This window comes from Podarcis filfolensis (assembly GCF_964270895.1).
Source record: "Podarcis filfolensis genome assembly, chromosome: 12".
In the NCBI taxonomy this organism is placed as follows: domain Eukaryota; kingdom Metazoa; phylum Chordata; class Lepidosauria; order Squamata; family Lacertidae; genus Podarcis; species Podarcis filfolensis.
Genome location: NC_139614.1, coordinates 53,902,249 through 53,917,087, shown reverse-complemented (window position 1 = coordinate 53,917,087; position 14,839 = coordinate 53,902,249). Strand labels below are relative to the sequence as shown.

Below are 14,839 nucleotides of genomic sequence, written 5' to 3'. Positions count from 1 at the left end.
GAATCCTAGAATTGTATTCCTGGAAGGGACCCCGAGAGTCAGTTAGTCCAAACCCCTACAATGCAGGAAATAAAGGAATACTTCAACGCAGTATTATGGCCTTTTGATGCAGCTTTTGATATGCTGGTTCTAAAACTGTATAAGCTGTGTCTGTGTGAAGATCCACAAATGCTGGCCAAGATTAAAATCAAAGCACTGTGTCGATCCATTATTGTTATGTTAGAACCAGAGGCACTGCCTCACATCAGGGTTTTTTTCCTGCAGACCCAGAAAGCACCTTCTAAGAATACGATACGATACGATAATTTTTATTGTCATTGTCCCATACAGAACAACGAAATTGAAAAAAATCAACACCAGACATTCAAAAACCAACAAGCCTGCTATCCCAGCCTGGTTAGCCCCCTAAAAACTCTGATACCCCATAATTAAATACAATATACTCCCACAGAGACTACCTTACACTGCGTTTAAAACCAAAATCGCATTTGGGTAGAAACTGTTTCTCAGGCGGCTAGTCCTAGTCTTTATAACCCCGTACCTTCTTCCAGAAGGCAGAAGCTGAAAGAGATCATTTCCGGGGTGCGCACTATCCTGCGCTATCTCTGCAGCTTTCTTATGGCACCTGGAAGCATAGATTTGATCCAAGGTGGGAAGAGTGAACCCAGCTATTCTCTCCACAGTCTTTACAACCCTGGACAGCGTTCCATAGCTCAGAAATGCACTGCGTGGAAAAAGATCCTTATTCCACAGCAGGGCAATGGACCCCTCTCCCAGTTTGTGAAGCTCTGCTTGGGCTGCGAGGGCAGCTAATTTGGTTCTCCTGCAAATGTCGCTGGACTCAAACTCCCACCTGCACCAGCCAGCATGACCAATGGTCAGGGAAGACTAGAGTGGCAGTCCAGGAACATCTAGAAGGTGCCCCCAGATACCCCCTGTTTTAGAGAAGAACCCCAGGATGCTGTCAGCATTCCTGACCCCCTGCAAGACCTGCCTCAACGTTTCCACGCGATGCTTCCATATTTATCCTCGCCGTGGGCCCTGGGCCCTCGCAAAGATCTCGCCTCCTCTTTTGTTCACTCCAAAGCCCCACCAAGCCACGAAAGGACATAAAAACAATCTGCTCCTCTCGTATCGCCGATGGCCGAGAGACTCCGGAGACGGGATTTAACGAGCCTCATAAACCCGCCAAACATCTGTGTTAAGAAAGGGTAGGAGAGAGAAAGCACGCGACGATGGCCGGAGAGATTTTATATATATACAGAGTTCTTCTTGGAACTCCAGCGTCTCCCAGCTCCTCTTTGAGGCAGACGGACTTGCAGTTGGGAGCTGGGGAAGGAAGTAGCGGAGGGCTGTGCCAAAGCAAAGAGGCAGAGACGGGCACACACCCTTTGGGAGAACGAATGGCGGCTCTCGTTGGGCGATGCCTTTTGACAGCTTAACTAGCAAAGTGGCTACGACTCTCCAGCTGCTCTGAAGCAGTTATATCTGGCACAAGGTTGGCAGAACAGCCTGCGGGATCTGTCCAACGGCCCAGTATCCTGCTTTTACTATATATATACAGTGGTACCTCGGGTTAAGTACTTAATTCGTTGCGGAGGTCCATTCTTAACCTGAAAATGTTCTTAACCTGAAGCACCACGTTAGCTAATGGGGCCTCCTGCTGCCACCACCGCACAATTTCTGTTCTCATCCTGAAGCAAAATTCTTAACCCGAGGTACTACTTCTGGGTTAGCGGAATCTGTAACCTGTAGCGTCTGTAACCTGAAGCGTATGTAACCCGAGGTACCACTGTATATATGGGACGTGGGTGGTGCTGTGGGTTAAACCACAGAGCCTAGGACTTGCCGATCGGAAGGTCGGCGGTTCGAATCCCCACGACGGGCTGAGCTCCCATTGCTCGGTCCCTGCTCCTGCCAACCTAGCAGTTCGAAAGCACGTCAAAGTGCATGTAGATAAATAGGTACCGCTCCAGCGGGAAGGTAAACGGCGTTTCCGTGCACTGCTCCGGTTCGCCAGAAGTGACTTAGTCATGCTGGCCACATGACCTGGAAGCTGTACGCCGGCTCCCTCGGTCAATAAAGTGAGATGAGTGCAGCAACCCCAGAGTTGGCCACGACTGGACCTAATGGTCAGGGGTCATTTTACATATATATATATATATATATATATATATATATATATATACACACACACACACACACACACACACACACACACACACACATTTAATTTTTTTGTTTTGCAGTTTAAAATACTCATTTAAACATCCTTAAAATATCAACGACTTCCCTTCTTCTCTTTCCATGGTTCATTTTGCATATCATAAACCCCTGCATATTCTGCAGAAACTATACCATTCAGTATTCCATTAATACAACCACCACAGCTTATTTACACTGTTGAATTTAATTTAATGCTGCCAGCATTTTCAGCTGTACACAATTCCCTGCATATATTCAGTAAACATTGTCAAATCTTCTCTAAACATATGTTCTTCTTGTTCTCTTATTCTACATGTTAAGCGTGCAAGCTGAACATAATCCGACAGGTTAAGTTGCCATTCTTCTTTAGATGGGACCTCGCTCGTGTTCATTTTGGGGCTAACAGTAGTGGGGCTGCAGTAGTGGCATACATAAACAACCTTTTTCGACACCTGGGAATTTCAGTCTGAATTATCCCCTACAGAAAGGACTCTGGCTTTCGATGGCTACTAGTCACAATGAAGCAAGCAAACAAACAAAACGTGCACGAAAAGGCTGGTGTGGAAATTCTGTTTACGTGAATAGTAGCGTATTCAGCATCAAATGACAATGAGGTGGAAAAACAGGACAGAGCAGCTAGCATAAAGAACCCATTTCCAAATATACTCTTCATCAGTATATACAGTGGTACCTTGGTTCTCAAACGCCTTGGTACTCAAACAACTTGGAACCCAAACACTGCAAACCCGGAAGTAAGTGTTCCGGTTTGAGAACTTTTTCCGGAAACCAAACATGCTCCATTTTGAGTGTTATGCTTCTGTTTTGAGTGTGACGCTGAGGTCTGACTGTTTTTGCTATTTATTTTGCTTTTTTGTTTTTGCGGCTCTTTTAGTTTTGTTTTTGTGACTGTCTGGAACCTAGTTCAGCTCCTGATCGATTGGTTGTGTGACTGCAGTACATTGTTTATTGCTTTCATTTTATGGATCCATGGTCTCATAAAATAGTAAAATTCATGTTAAATTGATGTTTTAGGATTTTTGTTTTTAAAAGTCTAGAACGGATTAATCCCTTTTGCATTGCTTTCTATTGGAAAGCACACCTTGGTTTTGGAACGCTTTGGTTTTGGAACGGACTTCCAGAACGGACTAAGTTTGAGAACCAAGGTACCACTGTATACATTTTGCCATTTTAGGCTCATACGAGCCTCACTGGAAAAAGATATTTCCCAGTGCCATGATCTTACGGGTTTCCCATAATGGGCATTTGATTGGCCACTGTGAGAACAGGATCCTGGGTGAGATAGGCCATTGGCCTGATCCAGTAGGCTCTCTCCTTATGTTCTTATGTCCTGTGGGAGGGAGATGGTGGCATCCACCATGATTTTCTTAGCAAGTAGCCCGGCTGAAGCAGCTTCTCCCTGAATGGTCTGCCTCTTCACTTCAGATTGCAGAGGGGAGCTCACGTGGTAGAATGCTCCTCCACATCTTTAAGCTTAAATGCATCCCCGCCCTGTAGAAAGCTAGCATGTCAGCACTGTTGTACCACAAGACCAAAGAGAAGGTTTACGAGGCTAATAAAAGTCCCGTATATTGGACAGTGTTTGTTTGTTTGTGTGTGTGTGTGTGTGTATACAGTTGACCCCTTGTACCTGAGGCTCCCCACTGTTGCTTTACAACCTCTTTCTCCCCCCCCCCCCATCTATAAGTCCAGGAGAAGCCATAAGCGAGAAATTATACACCATTCTGAGCATTTAGAATTCAGATCTGCAAATTTCAGACAGCAAATTTCAAGCAACCAGTGAAATCAAGTTGGGGGGGTCATTTAAGGCTCCTCCACAGCTACCCCCCCCCAAAATAGTCAAAGATAACTCAAGGGCACTCAAGGGCACTGGGGGACAGTGGCTTATTTCTTTGTAACCTTCAGATTTGCTAAAGGGGTAGAAGAACAGTATATTGCTACAATGGAGAAGAAAAAGATTCTAAAGGTATTGCAAGGAATTATTTTCTTTGTATATGCCGTCCTTTGTCTCTCTAATGCAGGAGATTTCTACAAAAGGTTTATTGATGATTAGAAGCGATTATGGTGTTCTGTCTGTGCCCTCGTTTCTGTGACAGCAGCTTTCAAGGTAATTAAATAAAGAAATAAGCAGCCACAATCATTTGGGGGACGAATCAATGAGCTATAGGAACACCTATACAGTGGTACCTCGGGTTACAGACCCTTCAGGTTACAGATGCTTCAGGTTACAGACTCCACTAACCCAGAAATAGTACCTCGGGTTAAGAACTTTGCTTCAGCATGAGAACAGAAATTGTGTGGAGGCAGCAGGAGGCCCCATTAGCTAAAGTGGTGCTTCAGGTTAAGAACAGTTTCAGGTTAAGAATGGACCTCTAGAACAAATTAAGTTGTTAACCTGAGGTATCACTGTAGTTAAACCAGGCCTGGAAGAAGGAAACCCATTAAAAAAAGCAAACCATGGGAATGTTTTAAGGAGGGCTCACATCCACTTATGCAAATAATGACGGCATCTGGACCTCGTCAGCTTTAGACGACCCAGGTGCGATTGAATTTCACTCGGCGAACCTCTCCGAAAATGAGACGTCTCCTCGTCTGTCTTCGACCAGGATCGCTGGTCTTTATGGACCAGTTTCCTCCAGGGAGAATTTGAAGAACCTCTTCTCGGCTCTCTAACTCCACCTTCGCATCCAAACATCTGGAGATGCTCTCCTCGAAGGCAGATTATTGTCTTGCTGTTGGCAAGGGGATGTAAACACCAGCGCCGTTCGGGAGAAAACAAACCCTGTTTTTCGCAGTCCCCTGTCCTCCTCCTTCCCCAGAAATCTCCCCCGGCACATTCCGAGAACCCGATCGGAAGATCGGGGAAAAGAGGGAGGATGAGGCAAGTCATTTGATCGCTGGAAGGGAAGTTTGGGCGAATATTGCTCCCGAATGTTCCGTAGGGAGCGAAAGCGGAGTTGAAGGATGCAATGCATTGGGGTTCAAAAGAAGAGTCTAGGAAGCGTTAGTCGACAACAGGGAAGCCTGCCAGATCCCTCCAATGTCTCTGAAATCCATTTTGTTACTGAGGGTAGCTGATGGACCTTCCTTGTAAGCAAATGAGGTAATAGCAAGGCTGTCAAGTTTGTGACGGATTCACATGGCGAACCTTTTAGAGACCGGGTACCCAAACTGCAAGGGACACGGGTGGCGCTATGGGTTAAACCACAGCGTGGTTGACTGGCCTAGTCAACACAATTTTAAACAAATGGCCACATATTCATCAATTTTTCATCATTAAAAAAAAAAATAGCGATATGAAAGCCACACTTATCTTTAAGGTAAGGTAAAGGTAAAGGGACCCCTGACCATTAGGTCCAGTCGTGGCCGACTCTGGGGTTGTGGCACTCATCTCGCTTTACTGGCCAAGGGAGCTGGCGTACAGCTTCCGGGTCATGTAGCCAGCATGACTAAGCCGCTTCTGGTGAATCAGAGCAGCGCACGGAAACCATACTCCGATTTCTTATGCAGACTTGCTTGCAATTAATTCCCACTGAACTGAATGAGGTTCAACACATAACTGAGGGTTGGACCTGCGAGCTATCGTTCGGTCTTCACAGAAAGATGAAGATGGGGTTAAATACAACCAGTACATCATTTTCATATAATTGTCTTTCAACATGGCATTTAACTCCGCTGGTGGCGCTGTGGGTTAAACCACAGAGCCTAGGACTTGCCGATCAGAAGGTCGGTGGTTCAAATCCCTGCGACGGGGTGAGCTCCCGTTGCTCGGTCCCTGCTCCTGCCAACCTAGCAGTTCAAAAGCACATCAAAGTGCAAGTAGATAAATAGTTACCGCTCCGGTGGGAAGGTAAACGGCGTTTCCGTGCGCTGCTCTGGTTCGCCAGAAGCGGCTTAGTCATGCTGGCCACATGACCCGGAAGCTGTACGCCGGCTCCCTCGGCCAATAAAGTGAGATGAGCGCCTCAACCCCAGAGTCGGCCACGACTGGATTTAATGGTCAGGGGTCCCTTTACCTTTTAAGTTAGCAAAGATGTATGATATAAGCACAAATACCTGCTAGAAATGTAAAGAAGCGTGCTAAGAGGAAGGCACACTTGGCAAATCCACACCGTGATCAACTCCTGCCCGGAAACCAATGTCCCAACTGTGGAAGGACGTGTGGATCCAGAATTGGCCTCCACAGCCACTTACGGACTCACTGTTAAAACCGTGTTTCTGGAAGACAATCTTACTCAGCTATGAGGGATCGCCAAAGAAGAAGAAGAAGAAGGAGAAGAAGGAGAAGAAGGAGATAGCCTTGAAGAGTTACAAGCGCAAAGCTTGCCCGCTGACCCTCTGACATCCTTGCACGGTGTCAGGCCCATTCCATTTTAGGGCTCAGGCCCCTCGGGAGCCAGAAATGGAGCCCTGAACTCTGCCTGAGCAGCTGTTAGATAACAATGGCTTTCGGTCATCGCCCATAGCTGAAAGCAAACCAGAGACCTAGAGGTGAACATTCCCCGAGCGTTCCTGTCTGGCCCCCATCTGTGCTAATCTCCTTTCCACCCTGCAGCCGATAAATAGCCGTGCACAGATTACCCCCCCCCCCCCCGGTAAATCGTCTGCAGCCAGCCGGTATTTCCTTTCTGGCATGTGAGACGGGGGTGACCTGCCTATTATAGCAACGGGGTCAGGGAACTGCGGTCGACAGAGCTGAGAAACCAGGGTGGCTAAAAATCAATGATATTTTTAAAAAATAAAAATAAAAAAATGGATTTTACTTTTATTTAAATTGGATTTTTTGATTTAAAGCAGATTTTTAAAATTTAAATTGGATTTTTTGATTTAAGTCGGATTTTTTGATTTAAAGTGGATTTTTAAAATTTAAATCGGATTTATTTAAACCAGATTTTTAAAAATTTAAATCAGATTTTAAAAATAAAATGCTTTTAGGGAAAAAAAATCTTTCTAAAGATAGTTTTCTATTTAAGTTACATTATAGTCCAAAGGCCACCAGGAAATAGGGATTTGTTTTAAGTTTTTCATGTGTGCTGAAACTCAGTCTAAGTTTCTTTTCTTCCCCCAAAAATGTTTAACCACATCAGTTAACAAACATGGATACATATGCTACAATGTTGTTGTTTTAGTTAAATAAATGGTTTACATTGTTATTAAGGAAACGGTTATTTTTCTCCTTCCAAAGTACAGCAGAAAAGTTGTCCAAATATAAAGAGTTAACATATTAAACCTCACAATAATTTCATAATTATCTGTCTATGTATTTCTAATAGTATAACCAAATCAGTAATTTTTGATGTAACTGTAAAAACTACTCTGAAACTTTATTATTCCAAAAACGAAACCTTCATCTCGTTGTAAATATTAAAATTATACCAGCAGGAATGCCTTTCTGTAAAAAGCAACAACAAAGACTTAAATCAAGTCTTACGGACTAGTGATTTAAATCGTGATTTAACTCAAATCCACCCTGTGAGAAACACAAGGGCCTTTAGGAATTTGCTCCCCAAACAAACGTCTCCCTGAGAAGACACCAAAATCACAACTGTTGCACCTTCTGACCTCCTCAATTCAGGTGGATGTTAGCCTAAGAGTCACTAGTCTGGCCTGGAGAAAGCCGGTTGCTTTGAAAACCTGCCTGGGCTGTTCAGAGCGACAGCCAACCTGCAATTCTCATTCATTCAGATCAAGATAGGAAAGTGAGCTGGCTCAAATAGCGATAAGAGAAATGCGTCCATATTGATTTTTCTCAGTTTCTCAGTTTTTATCGCAGGTAGGCAGGGAGTTTCAAATGGCAGAGGGTCTTCTCGGTGGTGGCGCCCGCCCTGTGGAACGCTCACCCATCCGCGGCGGGCGAATTCCCTGGGGCCATGGCTGGCAGCACACGAGAAAAGCTTCCCCAGTATCCGGAACGGGGCCTGTGATCGGCTCCGCAGAGGAGCGCGGAATGGGCGCTGGATGGGTGCAGGCAACCAAGGCTCCAGCACCCAGCGCGCCGCGAACGTGATGGTGGACCATGTTTTTCATGCTGTTAAAAGTTGGTGAGTTTTTGTTTGAAATCTCGTCTGCCAAAAATTAAAACTACACGTACCTTAAAGATGTGGGACGCGGGTGGCGCTGTGGGTTAAACCACAGAGCCTAGGACTTGCCGATCAGAAGGTCGGCGGTTCGAACCCCCGCGATGGGGTGAGCTCCCATTGCTCGGTCCCTGCTCCTGCCAACCTAGCAGTTCAAAAGCACGTCAAAGTGCAAGTCGATAAATAGGTTCCGCTCCGGCGGGAAGGTAAACGGCGTTTCCGTGCACTGCTCTGGTTCGCCAGAAGCAGCTTAGTCATGCTGGCCACAAGACCCGGAAGCTGTATGCCGGCTCTCTCGGCCAGTAAAGCGAGATGAGCACCGCAACCCCAGAGTCGGCCACGACTGGACCTAATGATCAGGGGTCCCTTTACCTTCACCTTACCTTAAAGGTAAGTGTGTTGGCTTTCATATCGCTATTTTTTTTTAAAAAAAAAATGATGAAAAATTGATGAAGATGTGGCCATTTGTTTAAAATTTTGTTGAGTAGGCCAGGAATATTACTTACGCCCAAGTACATATAGCTCAATGAGGATAAAATTTGGTGGAAACCATGTTGTTGTTTTTAAGAAATAGTGGCTTATGAACAATAGTGGCTTTCTCACAAGCGTACATCTTTTATAAGAGTAGAATGAGAAGGCGGAGAAGTTTTAAATACAATTATAATTTAATTATAAATAATAGTCAAAGTTGTTAAAAAATAGATTTTTAAATACATTATTGAACTATTAAAAATTGTATAATGCATTTTAGAAATGAATAATGTATTTGTTGTAAAATGTGTTTAAAATTATAATGTGTTATTAAAAAATTACATTATGTACTTACTTGTTTATAAGACTTCAGTTATCCCCAGGGTAAAAAAAGGGGGGGCACATTATCTACCAGGCCCAGGCCTCTGTCTGGCTCTGCAAGTCTCACCCCTGGCCATTAGCCATGACAGCAGAATAGAACTTCATGGCGAGTGGCAGTCTACCTTCTGACTGCCAGCGCTGGAAACAAATAGGGGGAGGTTCTTGACTTCATGCCTTTCCCAAACGTATCTGGCTCTCAGAAAGAGGAGACAAGCTTAGATGAACCCCTGGTTTGATCCAGATAGGTTCTCGTTGCATTTTTGGGCTGGGTTTATTTATTTACTTAATGTTTTGCCCATAAAAAAAATGGGTCTGGGGATATTCTTGGGACAGGAGAGAAGAGAAGATCGGCTATGAAAAACTCCGTGAAATTTATATCTCAATCTTCCCGTAAATCCTGCCGCTCTGCTCTCCGAAACGTCTCACTTGCAGTTTTTTGCAGGGTTTTTATTTTCCCTTGCAAAAAATCGCCACCGGGAACTCTCGAGGCAGTTATTAATGGAGGCATAAGAAACGCCGGCTGTCACCAACAATCCTAATGGATTTTCTCTCATCCATGAATAAATACCGCCATTCATTTGCTTCGACACAGCCATCAGTCTAGGAACGCCTGGGAAATTTAGCCAACGTAGTCGCCAGGTACCAGGGTGGAAGAGGATTCCAAAGGCAGGGAAATAAAAGATACCCAACCTTTGGCGTCTCCAGGTAGGACTGGCAATGTCCTCTTCCCGAAACCCTGGGGAGCTGCTGCCAGTCAGTGTAGACAGTATTGAACTAGATCAGTACTTCCCAATGTGGCATGCCAGGAGGCAGCGGCAGCGTTGAAGGTATCCAGGTCTGTCTGGTTTTGGGAAGCTGGCATCCTAGGATGAAGTCCATCGGTTTCGTTGAACTAATTAAGCTGAACGGTTTTCACTGGAGTTTAAACAAATGCGCCATTAGAGTGGTACCTTGGGTTACATATGCTTCAGGTTACATATGCTTCAGGTTACAGACTCCGCTAACCCAGAAATAGTGCTTCAGGTTAAGAACTTTGCTTCAGGATGAGAACAGAAATTGCACGGCGGTGGTGCAGCGGCAAGATGAGAGCCGCAATCCCAGAGTCAGTCACGACTGAACCTAATGGTCAGGGGTCCCTTTACCTTACCTAAGGAGTCTGTATGGGAGTATATTATATTTTAAAATGGAGTACAGTGGTACCTTGGGTTACATACGCTTCAGGTTACATACGCTTCAGGTTACAGACTCCGCTAACCCAGAAATATTACCTTGGGTTAAGAACTTTGCTTCAGGATGAGAACAGAAATGGTGCTCCGGCGGTGCGGCGGCAGCAGGAGGCCCCATTAGCTAAAGTGGTGCTTCAGGTTAAGAACAGTTTCAGGTTAAGTACGGACCTCCGGAACGAATTAAGTACTTATCCCAAGGTACCACTGTAATTGCTACTGTTTCGTAGCAATTAAACTTCCTTATGCGACGTGCAAACCGCTGTTCTGAATATTGGGATGCGGGTGGCGCTGTGGTCTAAACCACTGAGCCTCTTGGGCTTGCCGATCGGAAGGTCGGCGGTTTGTATCCCTGCGATGGGGTGAGCTCCCGTTGCTCTGCCCCAGCTCCTGCCAACCTAGCAGTTCGAAAGCACACCAGCACAAATAGATAAATAGGTACCGCTGTGGTGGGAAGGTAAACGGTGTTTCCGTGCGCTCTGGTTTCCGTCACGGTGTCCCGGTGTGCCAGAAGCGGTTTGGTCCTGCTGGCCACATGACCCGGAAGCTGTATGCCGGCTCCCTCGGCCTGAAAAGCGAGATGAGCGCCACAACTCCATAGTCGTCTTTGACTGGACTTAACCGTCCAGGGGTCCTTTACCTTTATACCCTTTACCTTTATTCTGAATAATGCTTTTTGTAGAGTAGGCTAAGGGGGCACGGGAGATGAGTTTATGGAACCGAGCGGGCAGTGAGCCCCAAAAGGATCCAAGATCTGACTATGGGGAGGGGGGACACAGCTTTCCTGAGATCCTCAAAGTGGCCCATTACCCAAAAAGTTAAGAACCACTGATCTAAACATCTAAGGTGATTTCTGCCCTGGTGGGCATGTAAAGGTAAAGGTAAAGGGACCCCTGACCATTAGGTCCAGTCGTGGCTGACTCTGGGGTTGCGGCATTCATCTCGCTTTACTGGCCGAGGGAGCCGGCGTACAGCTTCCGGGTCATGTGGCCAGCATGACTAAGCCGCTTCTGGCGAACCACAGCAGTGCACGGAAATGCCGTTTACCTTCCCGCTGGAGCGGTACCTATTTATCTTCTCGCACTTTGACGTGCTTTCGAACTGCTAGGTTGGCAGGAGCAGGGACTGAGCAATGGGAGCTCACCCCGGCGTGGGGATTCGGACCTCCAACCTTCTGATCGGCAAGTCCTAGGCTCTGTGGTTTAACCCACAGTGCCACCCGCGTCCCTTGTTGGGCATGTATCACATTATTATTATTATTAGATAGGAGGCTAGTTCTTTTCAGTCTTCGGCTCTCTCTACATTAAAAAACAACTACTACTTTGGATGTTGACAACAAGTGCTTATCTACACTTCCCTCTCCTCCAAGACTCTTAATCTCGGGGGTCACAGGTTCGAGCCCCACCATGGGCAAAAAGAGAGTCCTGCATTGTAGGGGGTTGGACTAGATTACCCCTGTGGTCCCTTCCAGTTCTATGATTCTCCATTCTTTCCAGACACGGACCATGATTTAAAGCTCCATGTCTGAGCAGATTATTTTGTTGTTGCTCCAGAGCTTTCCCTGTGAAAACCGGCTCTTTAAAGCCGAGTCTGAGCAAATGTCAATCCGTGGAAAATGGCAATGTACAGAAAACAGATTGAGCTAACTGGAACACAGAGGAAAGCCTAGCAAACGGTCTTGTTCCAGATCAGAAACTTGTCCTTCTTAGCTCTGCATTGTCCTCTCTGACTGGCAGAAGCTCTTCCAGGGTCTCCAGGAATGGTTCCCCCCCCAAAGTGATAAGAAGTCATCTTTCAAACCTTTTCAAATGCTAAACACCGTTGCATGTCAGCTATCAAATACTTTCTGACACCAATTGCTCAATGTCCAAAGACAGGCAGTCCAACAATTCAATAAAGCTCATGACTGAAAGCACTTTCGCGAGCCAAGCAATCAAACGCTGTCAACAGTCACCGTGCTCCAGTTAATCAACTGTAATTGCATGCCGGATGAAGACATGAAATATTAAGGCAATTAGTGAATATTTGACAGGGACAGATAACAGAGCGGAACTTTTTTGGAAGCAACTGAGATTCGGCTCTAAACCCCACGGCGTTCCGCAACGGAGCCAAAATGGATCTCGCGGTTGTCATGTTCTGCTTCCCTCGGACTGCCAGGGAAAGCGCTGTCCCCGTTCCAGGAGGAATTAAGGAAGCAAACTGATAACGCAGCCACATCTGGCTTTGCTCAGCTTGGGCCCGGCTCCCGGGGCATTGCAGCCTTCCTGGACCAAATGTTTTGGCACAGAGCTCCGCGTTTGCAAAACGTGGGATTTGTCTCTCTCTGCAAAAGCAGTTGTGCTGGATTAAGTCCGTAGCGCATCTCACTGGCATGGGGCATGTCGGGAAGAAACTGGCTGCATGCAGACATCAGCGCCGATCGAACCTTCAACATGGGAACCTGGCTTCTGCTGTCAGACCATCGGTGCACATAGCTCGGTCTTTTCTATGCGGACTGAAGCAGCATACAGTGGTACCTTGGTTCTCAAACACAATCCGTTCCGGAAGTCCATTCCAAAACCAAAGCGTTCAAAAAGCAAGGTGCACTTTCCAATGGAAATTATTGCAAAATGGATTACAGTGGTACCTCGGGTTACATACGCTTCAGGTTACAGATGCTTCAGGTTACAGACTCCGCTAACCCAGAAATCGTACCTCAGGTTAAAAACTTTGCTTCAGGATGAGAACAGAAATTGTGCTCTGGCGGTGCGGCAGCAACAGGAGGCCCCATTAGCTAAAGTGGTGCTTCAGGTTAAGAACAGTTTCAGGTTAAGAACGGACCTCCGGAACGAATTAAGTACTTAACCTGAGGTACCACTGTAATCCATTCCAGACTTTTAAAAACAACCCCTAAAACAGCAATTTAACATGAATTTTACTATCTAATGAGACTACGGATCCATAAAATGAAAGCAATAAACAACGTACTGCAGTCACACAATCCATCAATCAGTAGCTGAACTGGGTTCACATAAACAAAACAAAAAAGAGCCGTAAACACAAAAACAAAAACGCAAAATAAATAGCAAAAACAGACAGACCTCAGCGTAACACTCAAATCAGAAGCGTAACACTCAAAACTTTCAGCTTCCGAAAAAGGTTCGCAAACACTTACTTCCAGGTTTGCAGTGTTTGGGTTCCAAGTTGTTTGAGCACCAAGGTACCACTGTATTCAGAAACGCAGAGTCCGTTTGCTATGGTCTCAGCCACACCCCCTTCCAAGATTATGCAATAATCTTAGAATTACGCAACAATCATAATTTGGGATACACTGCAACCACCAGAGCAGATCTCCAAAGATCCTCCTGTCTACTCCTGTCTAGGAGTGTGGTGGAGTCTCCTTCTTTGGAGGTCTTTAAGCAGAGGCTTGACAACCATATGTCAGGAGTGCTCTGATGGTGTTTCCTGCTTGGCAGGGGGTTGGACTCGATGGCCCTTGTGGTCTCTTCCAACTCTATGATTCTATGATTCTACCCTGGAGCAAACATCACTTAGGGCTTTTCATTTCTACTTGCAAACTCTTTCTATCCAAGAAGCTCAAGGCAGAATAAATGGCTCTCCCCGCTCCTCATTCGATTCCTACAACAACCCGGTGAGGTAGGGCTAGGCCAGGGGTCTGCAACCTTTAAGACAAAAAGAGCCACTTGGACCCGTTTCCGAAGAAAAAAAAAACTGGGAGCCGCAAAACTCGTCATTATAAAAATAACTTTTTTGTCACTTTTTTATTATTTCTTTGTTTGACCCCCTCAGAATTACTCCTCCTCATAGAAATAAACGTTAAATTAACAAGTTACCTTTTTGTGTGTGTGTGTTCTTCACTCCCCTTCAAAACAGCGACCAGCGTACATGCCCCCTTTCAATGCAGTGACCAGCGTACATGCCCCTTACAATGTAGCGGGCGGGCGAGAAGGTGACGTCGGGACGGTGCGTGACTAACGCACGCAACGCCCCCATGTGACGTCACAGCCAGTACAGCGCCCGCCACAGTGGGGAGTGTCGGGGCGCACAATGCGCCTCCTCCCCTCGCTAGTATCCGCCCCGGAGCTGCGGCAAAGGTGTAAAAGAGCCACATGCGGCTCCGGAGCCGTGGGTTGCAGACCCCTGGGCTAGGCGCAGTGTGAGTCACTGGCCCCCGAGGTCTCACCAAACATGTTTCGTGCCCGAGTGGGGATTCGAACGCCAGTCTCTCTCAGTTCTAAGTCCAGCGCTCTAACCACTGCCCCGCACTGCCTCCCTAGACCAGACAATGCCATTAATGGGAAGGGCCTGTGCTTCAGTGGCAGAAGATGCACCTTGCCTGCAAAAGGTCCTGAGTTCAAATCTCGCACCTCCAGCAAACATCCCTTGCCTGAAATCCTGGGGAGCTCGATGGGTGAAATGGCTTTCCATTTGGTTTAAATTCCAGAGGGTTTGGGTTTCTTTCTT

At 46.2% G+C, this 14,839-nt stretch overlaps 1 protein-coding gene and 1 long non-coding RNA gene across 2 annotated transcripts in view; one reads left to right on the top strand and one right to left on the bottom strand.

The window, feature by feature from the left end:
* The window catches only part of LOC310746357, a 123,626-nt gene extending 109,419 nt beyond the window's left edge, over positions 1-14,207 (top strand). The window contains exon 2 of the long non-coding RNA XR_014540667.1: positions 14,016-14,207. This is a non-coding gene — a long non-coding RNA (uncharacterized lncRNA). The remainder of the gene's footprint in view (positions 1-14,015) is intronic.
* PTH1R (parathyroid hormone 1 receptor) overlaps positions 1-14,839 on the bottom strand; it is a 125,605-nt gene that overhangs the window by 70,960 nt on the left and 39,806 nt on the right. The gene's annotated exons all lie outside the window — the stretch shown is intronic.